Source organism: Caretta caretta, chromosome 2 (assembly GCF_965140235.1).
Source record: "Caretta caretta isolate rCarCar2 chromosome 2, rCarCar1.hap1, whole genome shotgun sequence".
Classification (NCBI taxonomy): domain Eukaryota; kingdom Metazoa; phylum Chordata; order Testudines; family Cheloniidae; genus Caretta; species Caretta caretta.
This window is the reverse complement of record NC_134207.1, coordinates 179,520,222-179,539,530: the sequence shown is the minus strand read 5'-3', so window position 1 is coordinate 179,539,530 and position 19,309 is coordinate 179,520,222. Positions and strand designations below refer to the sequence as shown.

The 19,309-nt window shown below is 42.2% G+C and overlaps 1 protein-coding gene across 2 annotated transcripts in view; it reads left to right on the top strand.

Moving 5' to 3' along the window:
* Nucleotides 1-19,309, top strand: part of EPDR1 (ependymin related 1) — a 60,959-nt gene that overhangs the window by 778 nt on the left and 40,872 nt on the right. The window lies entirely within an intron of this gene.

Below are 19,309 nucleotides of genomic sequence, written 5' to 3'. Positions count from 1 at the left end.
AATCCCACACGCTGCCTCTCGGCCGTCAGGGACCTGCTGCCTCTGCAAACCTGCTCTAAACAAGCCCCCCCCGCCGCCGCCCCCCTCCGGCCGGGCAGTGCTGGCGTTGGCGGGAGAGAGAGGACCTGAGGGTGCTGGAGCAGGGTGTGGTTCGGTAAAGCTTTCAGGTGCACCCTGGGCCCGAGTCAGGGCACGTTGAAGTCAATGGGAGTATTTCCACTGACTTCAGTGGGCACTGGAACACGCCCCAAATGGCTACACAAATACTACTGGGGAGCACAGTCCCAGAGAGTCCCCTGTTCAAGGGCTGTAGCCCCCTTCCCCTTGCTCCCTCCTCCACACACCGACAAGGTGGTATAAACGCCCAGAGAGAGAGAGAGAGAGCTTCCATTCCATCCATCCCACCATCAGTACCTTACTCAGTTTGCAACCAGGGGATGCATTTCTTCCTCCTCCTATTTTCCCCAGGGTTTGTTTATCAGTCTGCTTCCCCATGCTTATTATATCATTTATGCATCCCAGGCCACAGCTTTAGCATTGTGCTGTGAGCCTGCCCAAAGAATGTCACAGATAAATCATTTATTTCAGCCACTGTAATTTGGCAGATTGTGTAGCTCACTTTAGACCCATTCCCCAAAACTGGACTCCCACAGGTCCAGCAGATTCTGCCCTTTTCATTTTCATCAGATTCAGATCACTTACCCCAGTATAAATCAAAAGTAACTTAGTTTAAGTCAGTGAAATTTCTCTGATTTTACACTGGCCTAGTTGAGAGCAGGATTTGGCATCATGTTTTTAACTGATCTGATCAGTGATGGGTGGTAAGCACAGTGAGATGAGGTGATTTCTGGTGGATGGTGACAGAGGGCTTCCCCCATTACATTTTTTTTCTTAGGAGAGGGAGGTGATATGGAGGTTAAAGGCAAAACCAGAAAGAGCCTTTTAAGTGAACTGAGCTGTCATATCATGGTGACAGATACTTATGTAACAAGCAACAGGAAAAGAGCCATCAGGGACTTGACTGATGTCCATGCTCAATAAATATACTTTACTATATTTATCAGTGGCAGCTTGTGAATCTTACTGGACTTGTGGACCCTCTGGAGCTGGACATGACTCACGGATCCCCTGGAGGACTCTCATGGACTCCTAGGGGTTCGCAGACCCCACTTAGAGAACCACCGCACTAGCATTTTGGCTGGGTTGGGCACGCAATTGGTTCTTGTAATTGACTGAGAGACCAGACAGTGCAGTGTTAATGCAGTTTCTGTCTGGCCAAGACCTTTGGCTTGGGCAGCGACACATAGGTTGTTGGCAGAGATAAAACTTCTTGTGTCAAGATGGATTAGTTGATCATTGGTATAGATGTTAAACAGTATGATGAGAATACACTCCCCTGTTATAGGCTTTTTTTCTGTTGCCATCATTGGCTCTGCTTCCACATAGTTTGACATAAAAACATTAATTCTCTAATAGAAATTGTAGCAGTCGTAGGAGGTGGTGATATTTCATCACATATGTTTTAGTAAGACACTTTAAGTGATGCTGATAGGTCAACAAACATGGTGCCTGCTACCACTTCATTTTCAAAACCATCTTTAGTGTATTGGGTGATGTTCAGCACTTGCCTGGTGTGTGACTTGCCTGGATGGAATCCAGCTTGCTCTGGAGTTAGGTGCTTTTCAATGAGTGGCGATAGGCCTTTCATTATTTTCCCATTTGCCAACTCAGACTCAGGAAGACCTCTAGGGAAAACTCATTCCTGAGATGAGGCCTTCAATTGAGAATGCCTTTTCACTGATTCAATGGAATATAATTCTAGGTATCGAAACAAGATTTCAGTCACTACGTCAAGACACATGAGGAAAAATGAAGGTACCAAATCTGTTCATTCCCTTGGTACTTCCAACTGGCATTTGTTTTTGTTCTTTCTTATTTGTATTGTGGTAGTGCCTGGAATTTACGAGGTGCTGAACATGTATAAAGGAAGATGAAATCTTTGCCCCAATGAACTTACAATTTACTCTTCCAAACTAAGTGTAATCAGTTTTGCTCTCATCCTGCATCAAACACTGGGAAGGAAGAGAGAGGGTTCTGTATTGCTCTTTGTGGCAGAGCAGACTCGCTCCTACCTACTTCCTAGCCCTCAAACAGCCCAGAGACATTTGTTCGAGTAAAACATATCATGCAATATATTTACAGTGTTCTATTCCACCACTTAAGGATGATGCAGCTACATACCAACAGTACCATGGAGTTCTCAGCTCCAGAGGGGAGAGATTGTTCATGGTTCTGACTCTACAAGGCAACCTCTCTCTCTCCCACTCACTCTCTTCCTCTCTTCACACTTCCTTCCTGTGCCTCTTGTATCCTCTGGGCTAATGAGTTAATTAGCCTTTTAACTCTCCCCAGTCCATTCCAGTCTATCAATTGGGCACTGTTCCCATAGTCACGTGTGCTCAGGGGCCACCCACTGGAGTTGCAGTGATCAGAGCACTGGCTCAGCTGTTGTTGCCCAGCACTCCATCACACACCTTCCTGTCTTACCTGACAGTCAGATTTTTCTTTTCCTGTTGTCTTCTGCACTTACTGGAGGTGCCACCCTGTGTGGGTGTCTCTTGGTCCTTAGGCTGATCATCTAGGTCATCTTTGTGGTACCCACTCATTTCCCACCCATTGAAATCAAACTTGGTGTGGGGAGGACACCCCCCACACTTCCATTTCAGTCCACAATTCGCCACATCATGGGCACCCTAGGGGAGTGCTTTCTCCCTCTGTGTCTGGCGGTGGATTGAGAGCACTTCCCTCATCCCCCTGATTATTCAGGGCCTCGGACTCTCCCAGACCTCTGAACTGTACCTGCGCAGCTTTTCCTTGGTGCTGTGGTGTGGTGGGCTACAGGAGCTTGGGTTGGAACTTGGGTTGTCTTTCTCCACTATTTCTGCTTCCTTAATTCCTATCCCCTCCCCATCAATTTTTGCGAGGACTCTCCTTTTCTCCCCTTTCACCTGAGTTAGGCTCTGTTATCTAGGGTTTTTTCCCTTCCATTTGGGCTCTGTTTCTTCCCTCTCGGGTTTTCTGTTTCTCGGCCTGTGGCCCCCTAACACCACCTTCTTTTCCTAATGGGAACGGGTTCCAGTTGGTGCCCAACACAACAGCATGGGGCAGTCTGTCCACTCCCCCAACTCACTTCCAATTAAACCTTCCCTGGTCTTCCAGGTTTACCTCTGCCACAGGGCAGCACCTTTTTATGTGTCCCTGGTGCCTGCACTGGAAACACGTCATGTCAAACGCCGGCTGAAGCTCTTAGTTCTGGGCTCTTCCTTCTTCATCTCCACACCCTTGGTAGCTGTGGTTTCCCTGAATTTCCTCCCTAGTTCCAGTCCTTTATAGGGTTGACCCTCTTTCCTTCATAGGTCCACCTCCTCAAACTTCTCCATCAGTTTTACAGCTGCATCAAAAGAGATCAGTTGAAGCCATCTAACCCATTCCAGTATATTCTTGGAGAGGCCCTGAAGGAGTTGTGCCAGCACCAGAGCATCCATTATCTCTCCCATCATTTGGGTGTCTGGCCTGAGCCAACGGGTAGCCAAATCCATCGAGTTTTGAATGAATGCCTGGGGCTACGCGCGCGCGCGCACACACACACACACACACACACACTTCACCTCTCGCCTCTGATTTTGTGGCATTATTTCTCAGTGAAGAAGCTGACTTGATCTATGACGGCTACCTGACCCCCTCATAATCCCTGGCCTGCTCATCATTCAGGGCCATAGAGGCCACTTGAGCTTACCCAGTCAAATAAGGGGCTAGCTGTAGGGCCCAGGTTTCCCTGTACCAGCCTGCACACATAGCCACTCTCTTGAAGGTACCCAGGAATGCATCAGGGTTGTCCGCAGGGCCCATCTTACGGAGCCCCAGGGCTGGTGCCCAGTTGCTGCTCACTGCTACAAAACTCACCATCTGCAGTAAAAGCTGCTGCTGTTTGTTGGCTTGTTCTCTTATTAAGATCCTGCAGGCTCATCTGTTGCTCAGCGCGTAAAGCTTACCTCTCCAGATGGTGGAACTGCTGGAAGCTTTGCAGCATCTTTGGCATCTCTGCCTATTGTTTTACCAGCCATTGCAGCATTGTATCACCATCCTCTACTGTCCAGGCCACCAGCTAATATCCTGGATAAGTGTGCTGGCTCAGCTGCTGTTGCCCAGTACTCTGTCACATTCTTCATCCAAATATCTCAAATACTTATTAATTCTCACCGTACCTCATTTTACAGACGGGTAAAATGAATCACAGAGGTTAAGTGACTTACACTAGATCACACAGAAAACCAATGGCAGAGCTAGAAATATGGGTGAAATCCTGCCTCCATTGAAGTCAATAGCAAAACTCCCATTGACTTCACCGGGTTTAGGATTTTCCCTCAGGAGACCTGATCCCCATCCTGTGGCCTCCCAAACTTCAGACCAATGATTTCAAAAATTTTGACATTTACAAACTGTACTGTTTGTTTGCATGCATTGACAGATACTTTAACAATTAATACAGTTCTTAGTGCACTAAAATGTAACAAAAATAATATTTTTGCTCTTTTTGTTAATAATTTCCATTCTTTCCAGCATCATATAATCATTTTAAAAATCTTTCTAAACTGCATGCTCCTGAATTCTTTTTCTGTGTCAGAATGGTTGTCACAACATTCTTATTCTGTATCCTGTTTTAAATCTAAATTTTCTTTCCCCTTTCTAAATTGTGGGGTTTTCTTTTAGTGATATTTTGGAAAGGAACAGTTTTAACCGTATTAAATATAAGATAGGTCAAACATGAAAGGTGGTAATTCATTCCTGGGATCTGTTCCTTGTCATACATGTCTTAAATTGATCTCAGGAGATCTATGAGGTACAAGTTTCTTCATCATATATCAGTTCTAGGTTGTTTTTCAAAAAAGAAACAAGTGTAGAAAAGTGCATTAGAAAATCTGATGTTGTATTGTGTTCTGATATGCAAACTGTACAACAGATATTCCCATGTTTGCACAAACATATTGCTGTATTATTTGAAGATTCTGTTTTTTTTAAATATTTTTTGAATATTTTACATATTTGGACTGGATTCAACTACGTCTGGGCTGATAGAGCTGGGCACAGGGCAGACAGGTGCAGTCGAAGCCTCCCTTCATTAGTGCTACCCATTCTATTCCTGGGGGCATTCTGCACCAAAAAATTAAAAATTCTGCTCACAATAATTTTAAATTCTGCAAATTCTGCAAATTTTATTTGTCAAAATAACACTACATAATCACGCCAGTTTCAATTATTTTGGTAATTTATTTAAAAATACCTGTCAGCAAGTATGTCTTTAACAATACAAACACGCACACAAATTCCCCCAGGAGTAGAAAGTTAAAGAAACCCCGGTGACAATCCAGTTCCTGTTTCTCTGCCCCCTCCCCACCTCCTGAGCCCAGCTGGGGAACCAGACACCCACAAGCCCTCTCTAGGGCCCAGCCATGCCCCCCCAGCCAATACACCTGAATCCCTTCCCTTTCAGAACCCAGCCACAGGGACCCCCGGCCAAGATACTCACACCTCCTCTTTCCCAGAGCCCAGCCACAGGGCCCTGCAGCCCGTTTTTGTGGGGGAAAATAAATTCTGCACATACATTAATTTCTGCAAATTCTGCATTCAGAATTCCCCCAGGAGTATACATTACGATCTGCATTTGGGGACAGAGCCTGTCCCACTTCTAGCTCCTCAGAAACACCCCGAAGCCCAGCCCCTCCATGCCAAATGAGCCGCAATAATGAGCAAGCGGGACAGTGTCCCTCTCTCTCACATGCACAGCCGCCCATCTCCCCCTGGCGGTGATTTACATTTCTACCAGCTGCTCCAGGCACCCAAACTGACATGCCTGTGCTGCCAGGGAGGGGCATGTGACCGCTCTTGTGGCTTCCCTTTGGTTCCCCATCAGAAGTAATTTTTCTGCGGGGAAGCAAAGAAATCTGCAGGGGACGTGAATTCTGCACACATGTAGTAATGCAGAATTCCCCCAGGAGTACCATTCATTTATTGCAGACAATCCTCTGACCTTCACTATTCCTGGTGGGCAGATTTCCTGTCATACAAAATTGTAGGGCGATTTTATCACGTGTGCCAATAGTGTCCACTAAGGGCCTGATCCAATTCCCACTGAAGTCAATGGAAAGATTTCCATGGATTTCAATAGGTGTTGGATCAGGCCTCAAGGTGTGATCATAACTTCATTTTACTTTGGACATAGTGAGTCATATCCTGAAGGCATCAGAAGTTAAAATCAAAAGGAATTTTCCAGATTTTTGAAAAAAATAGTTCTGTCTCCTAACCTCTGTTTTGTTATTGGCAAGAGAAAGATAATTAGGCCAAGGCACTGACTACAAAAACAAACAAAACTGCTATGCAACCCTCTAGAGAACTGTTAGTAACACTTCTCATGAGCAGCAATATACAAACTTTACTCATATCAAATGTAACTAAGATACAGTAATCAGTGCTGACCAAAGATTTAATTAAATTGTAAATAACAAAATGTTTTCTAAATCCTACAAATATGGGCCTTAATCCTGCAAACTGTTCCATGCTGTGGGACTCTTGTGCCAATGCCCAGCCCCACTGAAGTTGCATGATTTCAATGGGACCCAAAGGAGTGCAAGGATCTGCCTGCTTGCAGGATGGTAACCATAGTAAGGACTATACTTATTAGGGCTTTCCATGTAGGTATATCAATGGTGCGCAACCTGCGTCCCATCAGGATAATACATGGGCAAGCCGCAAGACAGTTTGTTTACATTGACCATCTGTAGGCATGGCTGCCCGCAGCTCCCAGTGGCCGCGGTTCGCTGTTCCTGGCCAATGGGAGCTGCGGGAAGGGGCTATGCTGGTTGCTGCTTCCCGCAGCTTCTATTGGCCAGGAATGGCAAACCACAGCCACTGGGAGCTGCGGGCGGCTGTGCCTGTGGACAGTCAGTGTAAACAAACTGTCTCGCGGCCCTCCAGCAGATTACCCTGATGGGCTGCAGGTTGCCCACCACTAAGGTATACGTTTGAAAATGAAACTAACAAATCGTGGTATTTTCATACCCACTTCAGCCATGATGCCCACAGTGAACTGCTTAAAGATAATAGTGAGGTAGGTGGCCTCTTAGGGTATGTGTACACTGCAATTAAAAACCCACAGCTGGCTCGTGTCAGCTGAACCTGACTCAGGCTTGCGGGGCTCGGTCTGGGGAGCTGTTTAATTGCAGTGTAGACTTCCGGGCTTGGGCTGCAGCCTGAGCTCTGGAATTTTCCCACCTTGCAGGGTCCTAGACAGAGCTGGCACTAGGCATAAGCAGACTAAGTAATTGCTTAGGGCCTCGAGCAACTTATGGGGGCCCCCTATTATTAGTATGTGTTGTGTGTTGGGAGGAGCAAAAATATTCCTGCTTAGGGCCCCCAATGGGCTAGCACCACCTCTGGTCCTACTGCCTGGGCTTCCGCCCAAGCGCGTAAGTGCACACTGCCGTTAAACAGCCACTGCAGCCTGAGCCCCGTGAGCCCAAGTCAGCTGGCATGGGCCAGTCACACGTGTCTAATTGCAGTGTAGACATTCTTAGTGTTTCATTAATCTCTTTTCTTCACTTACCTTATTTAAGAACAAACAAACACTGAACTCTGCAAATTGTGCACTTAGGCTGAGATTGACAAAGGATATTTAATTAAATGGGAGCTCAGTGCCTAACTTCTTTGAAAATCCCAGTTTTAGCTAATAAAGGCAGCCCGGTATTCCTGTTTCACTCACTCATGTCTTCTGCCATTCTCCACTGCATTGTGTTCTTCAGATTATTGTAAATTATAAAATTCTTGGGGTAGGGACTGTCTTATTTTACATTTGTGCATCACCCAGCACAATGGAGCCCCGATTCTGGCTGGAACCTCTGGGTGCTACCATAATACAAATAATAAAGAAAACAATAATTTTCATCCACTAGATTGTGCCATCTCATGTTTTATTATATTATTCCATAGTTCACTCCAGTAGTGCTATCATATCATGTTCACTGAGCATGCTTAAAAAGTTCATCCTGGTTCTAGAGATATTACCATTTATTGTGGTATTCCCCTTTTTAAAAATAGGGAATATCTCTTAAATCTTTATTGTCTAATGCTGGAAGGAACTTAAGTGTGCCAATAGTATATAGTAACAGTAATACCTAGTTCTTGTAAAGTGCTTTGAGATCCATGGATGAAAAGCACTATATAAATGTGGTAAGTATCATTATCCCTATTTTACACATTGGGATCTGAGGCATTTGTTTCATTTGAATGTGATCTCTTTCAAAGGTAATAGGGCGAGTCAGTGAGACATTGGAAGAGAAGCTCAGGTGCTATTTTACCTTCATGCTATATTTTGCAAGCTTCAATTTAGCCTGAGCGCGTAGGTCTTTTAGATACCTTTTGGATTCAATTGAAAGGAGAACAATAGCTGCAGGACTCATAAAATTTCACTCTTGGTCCGTCACAGCTTTTACATGCACATACAGAGATATACACAAAAAGGAATCCACATTGGTGTTAGCTTCTACTCTATAAGAAATACAAGAAAAATATTAAATTCACCGAATGGTCAGCACCATGAAGAGAGGAAGATATTTCATATTCAACCTTCTATAAGTATATCATGAACAATAAACTCTTTGGGACAGGAACTACAATTACGGTATGTTCGTATAGTGCCTAGCATAATGGGACCCTAATATGGTCAATTCCTTTTGGCACTTATAATGGCAATAATAATGGAGAGTAAAAAATCTGAACTATTAAAAAGATGATAATATTTATTTAATAACAAAAATGATTATTGATTATTTCTCTAGTCTCTGTGCTATTTTCAAAGGACAGACACAAATTATGAATCTGCTTAACTCTTTGACTTGAGAACAAAAGCTGCTGATGCTGTACAGGAGGCACAGTGCTATGATTAGGCAAGTGCATCTTGCACTCCTGTAGCCTGTCTGCATACTTGTGTCAATCCTTCTCCCAGACTGATAAGAAGAACCATATGGTCAGGTGCAAATATAACAGCATCTGTCCAGAGATGAGATGATCACTTTTCAAAATAAGCAAGAGTGTGGGCAGGTGTCTCTGATTTATCTTGAGCCAATTCTTAATTGTTTAAGGCTGTGCAGTTGTAAAGAGAAAAACAGTGGAATCTGACCTATTAAAATAATGTAATTCTTTTTGTTTCTGTGGCCATTATGATGACTTAACAGTCTAAGTCATTGAGCTCACATCACTGAATGACTGCAAATTTGTTTCTCAGACTTGCTTTTGAGAGTGGTTTTTGCTACTCAACATTTAGGAAATAAAATATGACTATGGATAAAATTTTCAAAATTGCCTAAGTGACTCAGCAGCCTAAGTCCCATTTTCAAAACTAACAGGAACTTAGGTCCTAAGTAACTATTAGGCTTTTAAGTGCCCAAGTCACTTTTGAAAATAGGACCTAGTCTTCTCAGTCACTTAGGCACTTCAATAATTTTGCCTATAGCTTCATCTGCCATTTCCGAGGTGTTCGTAACTCTGAGGTTCTCAGGGGATCTTTGGTAGATTCTAAATATTGCTGAGGGGTTGTTAAAAAAAAAGATGTCTTCTTAGTGACAATCACTGTTAATTCATAGTTCTTTATGGACCAGGTTGCTATTGCATTTAATGGGAACTGGATTAAATCCTTCATATTTCTGAACCTCATAAAGTGGGGATAATACTTTATTCCTCCCACTGTGATGTCTCTTCTATTTAGATTGTAAGCTCTTTGGGAAAGGGACTGTTTCTGCTATATGTGTGTGCAGTGTCTAGCACGCTGGGTCCCAGTTTTGACTGGTGCCTTTATACACTACCGTAATACTACTATTAATAAAAGTAAAGCAAAACCATATCTGAACTAGGAGTACATTATGTCTGGGTGTCTTTGAATCAGATGCACAGGACAAATGTTTTCACAAGAGAAATTGTTATTATTTGCATTAGGGGACTTTTTGGCATCCTGACTAAAGGAGTTAGGACATATGTGTATGTGTGTGTGTGTGTGTGAGTGTATATATATATTCTTAATTTGTTCTGTGTTTGCAGACAGGATATAGGCAGTGGTGATGACATGACTGAGCAGTTATACAAACACTGTGAAAGAAATCTTTATATTCATGATCTTATACTAGTTTCTAGTTCAACTTGAGGTTTGATGTAATTAAGATGGCAACATTACATTTATCTTCAAAGGGCCAAATACTATATGTCAGAACTACCTTTAAAATTTTCTTTAAAAATAAAATACTGTAGCAGTGGAAGTGCAGTATTGTTCTTTAAAATGAAGTTATTTTCTCCTTGAGAGAAAATGTAGCTTTGCATCTTAAACTGAGTATTATATTTTCTCTATGTATTATATACAGTGAAAGCCAGTTTTACTAAACTCTGATACTGTGAAACTTATGGTGAAATAATATAAAGTCCAATATTACTTCAGTGAAGTGTAATGTAAACATTTTAATAATGGTTACAGTGAACTTTTTCTTATAGTAAAGTTGATCTGTTAGAAAAATTACTGCTCTGTAAAAAGGTTCCACTCTCCATTGATTTATTTACCTTACAGTGGGCCAAATTCTTTTGTACTTACTCAAGTGGTATAATAAATTACTCCATAAATAGTCCCTCTGAAGTCAATTTAAAGGGGGTATTCAGAACAGAGGCATCTCCAGAAATTTATCACATCTTATGCACAACTGAACCACTCTCACTTTAAATTAAAATGTCATGAGGGAGGAGCTGCTGGGCCAAATTTCATGAAGTGGTGTTGCAACGCATTCCACAGGGTCGCCGCACCACTCAGCTTTGGCCCAGCACCCGTCTGTCAAGGAGCCAATGGGCCAAACCTGAGTGGTGTGGTGAACTCATACGCCACATTACAACCTCACTTGCTTTAGTGGCCTTCTCAAATGGGGGGGCGGGGCCTAGAGAAAACTGATCCTCACCCTGGGCAATCCTGCCCCCGCCCCAGTTGGTCCCCTGGCCTATGCTATACACTGTGGGTACCGTGCATACAGCTTCGGGCACTAATGATTCAGAATAAGTAAGGGTATCATAATCTGGTCCTATGTAACTAATTTAGTGTTATCACAGATCCTTGCATATCTGTTAAAAGCACGCTGTTGTGGGGTTTATTCAAGATGAAATGTTTTTAAAAGTCTGCAGCTAATATCCAAAAGTGGCAACTATAATTTAAATGATGTTTTCTTATGGAAGTTGTTCAGAGAACTAATGTAATTATCCTTGAGGTTTTCATCATAAAATGCCACATCATTAAATGGCACCAGTTCCCAACAGGAACAGAACAAAATAATTATGCTTATTTTTTTTGCTGCGTTCTTGTTCTAAACCTGTGACTAATTACAGAAAGAAAACAATATAAGATAGTTATGAAAACCACCGGTTACAAGACTGTCCACTCAGGTTTCAGGCATTAATCTTGTCCATCTGTTTCTCTGTCAGTTCTTGAACTTTCATATTTAGCATAGCAAAATCTATCAGCTTCCTTCTGTCATCTCCTTGCAGTTCAAGATGAGGTTGATACTTCATCTAGAATCAGGGAGATCTGAATATACGAATGCACAAAAATGTAGCACCCTTTGCTTTTCTCAGTTCTTTAAAACATTTTGAATGGAATTCACTCCTGTGTAGATGGCTAGCATGAATTCTGTCCACCTCTTCAGTCCCACATTAGTCCTCAAAATAAGGGGCAAGGTGGTGCATAGACTTTGTGCCAGGCTTCTGCAAAGTGGTAGATTTCACCCTCTCTCACTAGGAAATATATACCTACCTGTGTCATATAAAACTTATGTTTTTGAGGGGGAGAAGCTAGATTTCACCTGAAGAGTGTAAAAGTGTAATGATTTACATGACTGTGCTAAAACTTTTGAATGCTCAGGTGGAGAACAGTTTCATTTGTTTAGAAGTGCAAGGAAAGACATTTTGTTGTACTCAGTTTCATTACTTCCTTATACCATTAGCATCTGTGGTTTCTATGATATTTGAATGCTTTTCTTGCCAGGAAACTTGTGTTTCTGTCACACTTTTAGGCAGACAGCACTGGAAAGTTTACTCATTCTGCATGGGTATGACTCTTTCTAAAGGGATTGTATATTTGGAAAACCTGTTTCCATAAAGGATCAGGCATTGTTGTTATAATTTAACTTAATCCAGATTCATTATCCTATACCTACTGCTGTAGATACACATTCATTGTTTCTTACACTGTGGCACATACGCATAACCCACCCTCCCCCCGCCCACACACACAATCAGTCTGTTATGTTTATTCTACATGCCTTACAAAAGAGGGAAAAGGAACCTTGACTATATAACTGACTAGGTGGTAGAAGAGTCAAGATGTTTCTGGTGTCTCTTACACTTTTTTGTAGCAATGAGGAGGAAAATTAGGATGGGAGACTGTGGCGGGGTGGCGACTCACCGGCGTGGTGCCGCCTGCTGGTTGTCCAGGGAATTAGCTCTTTCCAGCCCCAGAGCACCCTCTGCTGGCTGATATCTCACCTGCCCCTGGCACCTTGTGTCCCTCCCAGACCCCGGTGCCTTTTACCAGGGGTTCTGCCCATCGCAGCAACCCACAATCTGGGGAACTCCCAACCCCCTATCCCCACCTCGCCTCAGTGGCTACTGCCAGTCACCATCTAGCCCCCACTCACTGGGGCTGACTGCAGTCTTTAAAGGCCACTCATCATTGGCAAGGGGGGGTTTGGACCTGCTGCCTCTGCCTATTTCAGGGCTGCCCTTCTGCAGCCCCAGTACCCTTTGTGGGCCCTTAACTCAGCCTGCAGCCTGGGGTTTTGCTAGACTGTAGCTCCCAGCTCCCTCTGCCCTTCCCCAGCACTGCTCCATCCTAGGTACCCTTCTCAGGTTCCTAGGTAGCCAGATCCTTCCCTGTCTAGAGCCAGAGAGAGAGTCTGAGTCCTTCTGACCCACCACCCTCTTATAAGGGTCAGCTTGGCCCTGATTGCACTGGCTACAGCTGTGGCTGCTTTCCCAATTAGCCCAGCTTTCCTCACTGCAGCCCTCTCTGGGGCTGCTTTATCCCCTTCTGGCAGGAGCGGGGTTACCACCCTGCTACAGAGACATAAAAGAAATGAAGGGAAGATGGGACTAATGTTGGCTAATAGAGTCCCCCAGTGCATCAGGTGACTAGGTTCATTCATCCAGTTGTTGATGTTGTATGAGACTACCATCTTATCATCAGGGCTGTGCAGATGAGATACTTCGTTTTTCTTCACTCTGTGCTTGAGCTGTTTGTGACTACAACCACGTGTGAATATGCACAAACATGGTTTGAATCTTAACTCTCTCTATAAAATATAATTTTTCAATATGTATTTTATTAATTAATGTTTACTCATATATTTGTTTCTTTACTCTTTCTTTGTTTATCTATAGATTTGTTTTTGTTTGTTACACTATATTTAAGCTGTGATGATTTGTAATATATAATACTCATGGATGTGAAACCTTATGACTGCAAGCACAAAGTGTGACAGCATATAGGTTTCTGAAATGAAACAAAACAGCAAACTTGGAAGCACCACTTAGATACAAACCATACATTAGGAGATAAAATTATATTATACAGTACTTATATATATCTGACTGTTGTTAGAAGTGGTGACCTCCTTCTCTATTTCTATGAATACTGTTATGGATTTAAAGCACTGTTTGTTTGAATTTACTTTAAGTGCCTATTTGTGTTTTGAATGAAATAAAAAAAATCCTTCAAAACTACATAAAATTTGGATTATGACATTGCAGAATATACGTTGTAACTGAGATACCTATATGCCATAGCAATAGGGACTATAAATGTAAAAAATGTTTTTGGGATTTTTTTTTAAAAACAGGTGACCTGAGTTAAATTTGTAGTCTTTTGCTCAGGGGTCAGATTAGGCCAGCTTGCCCATGCTTAATTACCCATTGGTTTTAAATACTACCTTCTGTTAACATCAACCTGATCTTCATATTAATTCCCCCCAAAACTTATTCAAGTGTAATTTTGGCTTTCCATGGGAAGTTCAATATAAACAGAGTTCTCTCTCTGTTTTTATGTTCAGAAATGTTACTAGAATTTTTGTTTAAAAAATAGCAGATCATCATTACCATTTTATATGATGCCTATTAGAATCGAGTGTTCGTAAACACAGAATATAAAGAATATATGCATAAATCTATGACAGCCAGGACTCTATCTACTGAAACTGCAAACATAGCAGAGCAAACAACAAACATACATATTTAGCTACATTAGCCATAATTATCTTTAAAATATCAATATATGCACATCAGTATAATTGTAATTTTTATGTTATTATTATAATTCATTCCAGTATAATGAGTGCGGGATAGGCCAAACATCAATGTAACTAAAAACAAAATTTGGTCAAGTTTACACATAGATGTCCATCTGTTTCTGTTTATCAGGTTAATAACTATAGTTTGCTGAATCTAAAACTCTGATGAAGCAGCTGGTAGTGTCTTACAACATAGAATCCTGGAGTTTACTTTGCATAGGTGCAGCGCTGTTCCCACATGAAGTCCCATTGACTTTAGTGGGGTTCTCTATGTATACAGACCTACACAGGTGAAGCAGTGCACCCATGCATAATGAATTGCAGATGTAACTCTCACCTGAAGTATGACAGCCATAAGAAGCTCTTGGAGCTTAGGGCAACAGTTTCCCATATGTGCCACTCCAGCAGCACAAAGAAGGGCTTAACTAGCTACCCAGGAATTTTTCCCAGCATAGGGAAAATCTCCATTTGGTGCAGTCATGTAGTGTAGAGGACTGTCTGGCCTTCTGTTTTAAGATCCTACTCCTGGCCTCTGCCATATTTACCCACAAACACTTCCTGCCAGAAGAGATGAGCCGCAGCAGGATCTTCACCCCTCATATGCAATGAATTCCCCTCAGATCCTTACTCTTTGATTCACCAACGCCTTATAAGCCCATCTCTGAGAAACTCTCAGTAGCCCCTGTCACTCCCTGAAGAACTTCTACTACCTCACTCCTCTTCAGGGTCAACCTCATACAAAAAATATGGAGTTTCTCTAGACCATGGCATCTCTGAGATACGGAATTACAATAAAATGCTACATGGAGCAAAAAAGTCTTTCACATCTCTAAGACAGTGGTTTTCAACCTTTTTTCATTTGAGGACTCCTAAAAAGTTTTGAATGGAGGTGTGGACCCCTTTGGAAATCTTAAATACAGGTTGAAAACCACTGCCCTAAGAAGTTATCCAATTAACTTTGAAGATTGGTGAGTATAAAAAGGGAGGTCCCCAAAACCAGCACAGTTCTTTATGGCAGGGAATATGCACCAGATAATTCAGGTGGTTATAATCAAGGATGTAAAGATATAGTCTATTAGTTATTTTGCCTAAAATAAATTCTAGAACATTAAAACCAGAAAATTCAGTTACCGTAAATTTGTGAAAAATAAACTTTTGGAAATTAAGATTTTACAAACAACGTTCTCTCTGCCCTCATTCCATACTCCAGCATGCACCCATATAATCTGCATTATCCACTTGATGGATATTGGCATCTGTGCTAAGTATTTCAAATGCCTTTTTTAGATTTTTGTTTCAACTACTCTTTGTACTCCATGTGTAACAAGTAATAAGGACCTGATTTAAGAGTCTATTTAATTCAACTGACTTCACTGGGCTTTAGATCAGGCCCTAAATTTGTTTTGGAAAATATGTTACAGTTCATTGTCGTCTATGCTGGTATTTGTACAGTAGCTGGAGTGATAGCGATTATCTGGTTGTACTGGGATGGCTGGGTCTCATACTCACACTGTGATGGAAAATGAGATAAGTATATTGGTGTACATATTTTTCATAGAGAGGGTGCTGGAAAGGGATCTGTAAATAGTAGCAGGTGTTTGGGAACCTAATGTAGATGATGAAGTGTGAAAAGGCTCTTGATAGCCATGTGGGAGGTTGGAGGGACAGGTCTCAACTGTATTGGTGAATAAGTGGTTAATGTTGATGTAGCTCTTTCTGAAGAGTCATCTACCCAGTCACAGATGCAAGAAGGTAGCCTTTGAGAAAAGAACCCCAAAGGGTTGGATATACAACCTGAAGAATGTGTCCGTAAAGAGGTACGGATGTGCCAGAAATGCCTAAGCTTTGGAAGTCCTGAAAATGTAAGCTGGAGGCATGAGACCCCCTCAGTAGGAAGGCTGATCTTCTGGTATATTAGGATAATAATTTAAGCCAGGGATCTCAAACTCAAATCACCATGAGGGCCACATGAGGACTAGTACATTGGCCCGAGGGCTGCATCATTTACACCTTTACATACAAAGATACAAAAGCCACCCGCCTCTACCCCCAGCCCTAACCCCACTCCACCCCTTCCATGAGGCCCCATCCCTGCTCCTCCTGTTCCAACCCCTTCCCCAAAGTTCCTGCCCCAACTCCGCCCCCTCCCTGCCCCTATTCCAACCCCTTCCCCAAATCCCCGGCCTGGCCCTGCCTCTTCTCCACCTTCTCCCCTGAGCGTGCCGTGTCCCCGTTCCTCCATCCTGGAAAGTCCTAAGCGCTGCCAAACAGCTGTTTGGTGGCAGGAAGCGCTGGGAGGTAGGCGGAGGAGCAGGGATGCGGCCCACTCGGGGGGGGGGGGAGGAGCAGAGGCGGGGGGTTAAGGGAGCTATGACAGGCCTCAGGAAATAACTCCACAGGCCGCGTGCGGCCCACAAGCTGCGTGTTTGAGGCCCCTGATTTAAGCAAACAATAGAGACAAGCAAGCAGCCCATTGATCAAGATTTTCAAATTTAATGATTTTGGATGATTTTTATCTTAATTTTTGGGTGTTCAACTTGAGACAACTTAAACAGGCTTGATTCTCAGAAAATGCTGCGCATCCATGCTCATTTTCAGAAAATGCTGAATACTCATTCTCTGAAAATCAGACACCCCAAAAATGAGGTAGTCAAAATCACTAGTCACTTATGAAAATCTTGGCCATTACTTCTTATTAAATGTGCCTGAAATTGGAAATACAAGAAAATTACAATATGCACACTTTGGATGGTTATCAATAATCATAATAATAATAATTTGTCCACCTCAAAAGATAAGTTACTTTGGTAAGAATATTTGTTGTGATGGTGGAGAAAATGTTTCTTGGAAGGAAAAAAGTAAATCACTATTGCACATATAAGAAAAGTTCTCAGTTCTTGCTGATGAAAAATGTTCAAAGTGAACAGCAGCTCTTTTTTCCAGCTGATACCTGCCACAGACACTTTCATGTCAGGAAAGTTAGACAGTCTTACCTGTTTGCCAGAGACTTTGGTTTTGTATTCATGTCAAATGCCAAATGGTAAACCTATTTCTGTCATGTTTTAATCAGCATGGGGTAGTCTAAACATATTAAGTAGGTCTAGTGACCTTTTCCTGAGTAATGGAAAACTTTCAGCAGTGCCCGTGCTGTATTTTTATACCACTGTTATTTACAGGTCTTGTCTTCCTTGCTACTATTTCTTAGACCTGTCCTTGAATAAAAAATAAATGTCAGTCAGGCGTTTAGTCACACCTGTTTTAATACATTTAAAATGGCTATAACTTAAAAATAGAAATGTCTTTAGCCAATCTGTTTTAGCTGAAAGTCATGTCTTTAGGAACAGTTGTTTAACAATGATGGTCAATTTCTGCAGTATATTAACGGGTAATGTATGAAATAATTCTGTAGCAAATATACTTTTAGCAATTTACCTTAGAGCAAACACTAGACGTTTTAAAAACATATTTAAAAATTCTTATTTACTTAAATATTTACATCTTTACAGTCAAAATTAGTTTCAACAACAAGGATTATTATTCATTAATTTATTAACAATTATCACAGTAGCAGCTAGATACCTATTGTCATTACAAATTTTAATGTAATAAAGGTGAAATTTAAAAACTGCTTTTGATGGAAATAAAATCAAACAGAAATAAAAAAGCACAAATGCTCTGAAAGATACCTAACCAAATGTTGTCACCTTACATTGTGCACTCACTAGACTCATGTTTTGGCAGACCTGCAAAGAAAGCAAATTCTCTAGGCAAGAGCCCTTTGCGGAAAAGGCCCTGCAGCTGATTGTGCAGTGTTTAACCTCAAGAATAAACAGGAAAGAGCCTTCCAGCTGATCTAAATGTCACAGAGGGAAAGAGTGAGAGGAAGCCTCCTTTAAGATGGCTGGGTTACAGACTATTCAGGGCTTTAAAGGTTAGGATGCACACCTTAAACTGACCTCAGAAATGATCACGAAGCCAATGGGAAGACTTGAGTACAGAGTTATGTATTCATAGTGGCCCATTCCAGAGGTCGCCAGCTGTATTCTCCACACGCTGAGGGAGGTTCCAGGCAGTATACTTCAAAGGACTCCCTTCCAAAGCCTCGCTAAGCCTCACTTCTGTAGCGCCCCATAACACTAGCCTCTGTTGAATGCCTCTTCCACACAATATTACATTATAGGAGATGAGAGTGAGATCAATGAAACAAAATAAAATAAACTCTCTAATCCTGCACTCTAATTTGGCTCTCCCAGTGCATCTTGTTTTATCTGTGTATCTTTTAAATGGTAAGATTAGGGATCAGGATCTGTCCTTATATTTATCTCCAGTACAGCAGCAAGGATAGAGCCAGTGCATAAAGTAACAGTTATGGAGGTGACAAATGTGTGGGTGACAGTGGAAAGACCTACTGATCAGAGGAATAGTTGCAGGTTTCTGACCAGTTGTAATTAATGAAAGGTACAATGGATTCAATAGAAACCAAAGACTTGGAACCATTTTGGTGAAAAGCAGCCACATGTCTCCCAGTGCCAAGAAGCATCACCTCCATTTTATCTGTACAGAGCTCTAGCCAGGCTGCTTTTGTCCAGGCCTTTAACTCGTTCAGGCACTGGGGAATAATGAGATGGTGTAATTTGGGTTAATTGAAAAAGACACATACAGCTGAGTATCCTCAGTGTACAGGAGACACTGCAATCCCCCATATTTCAGAATCTCCCTTAGTGGCTTCATATGTCCATGGAATAAGAGTTACAAAATGACTCTTACTGAACTGCCATGTGAGGACCCTCAAAGAGAATGAGCAGTTGCCCCGCGCTACTCTCTGGAAGCTCTCAGAAAAGCCATTTGGTCCACTCTGGCAAGATTCTGCAGATGGCAGTACCTTGGTATCA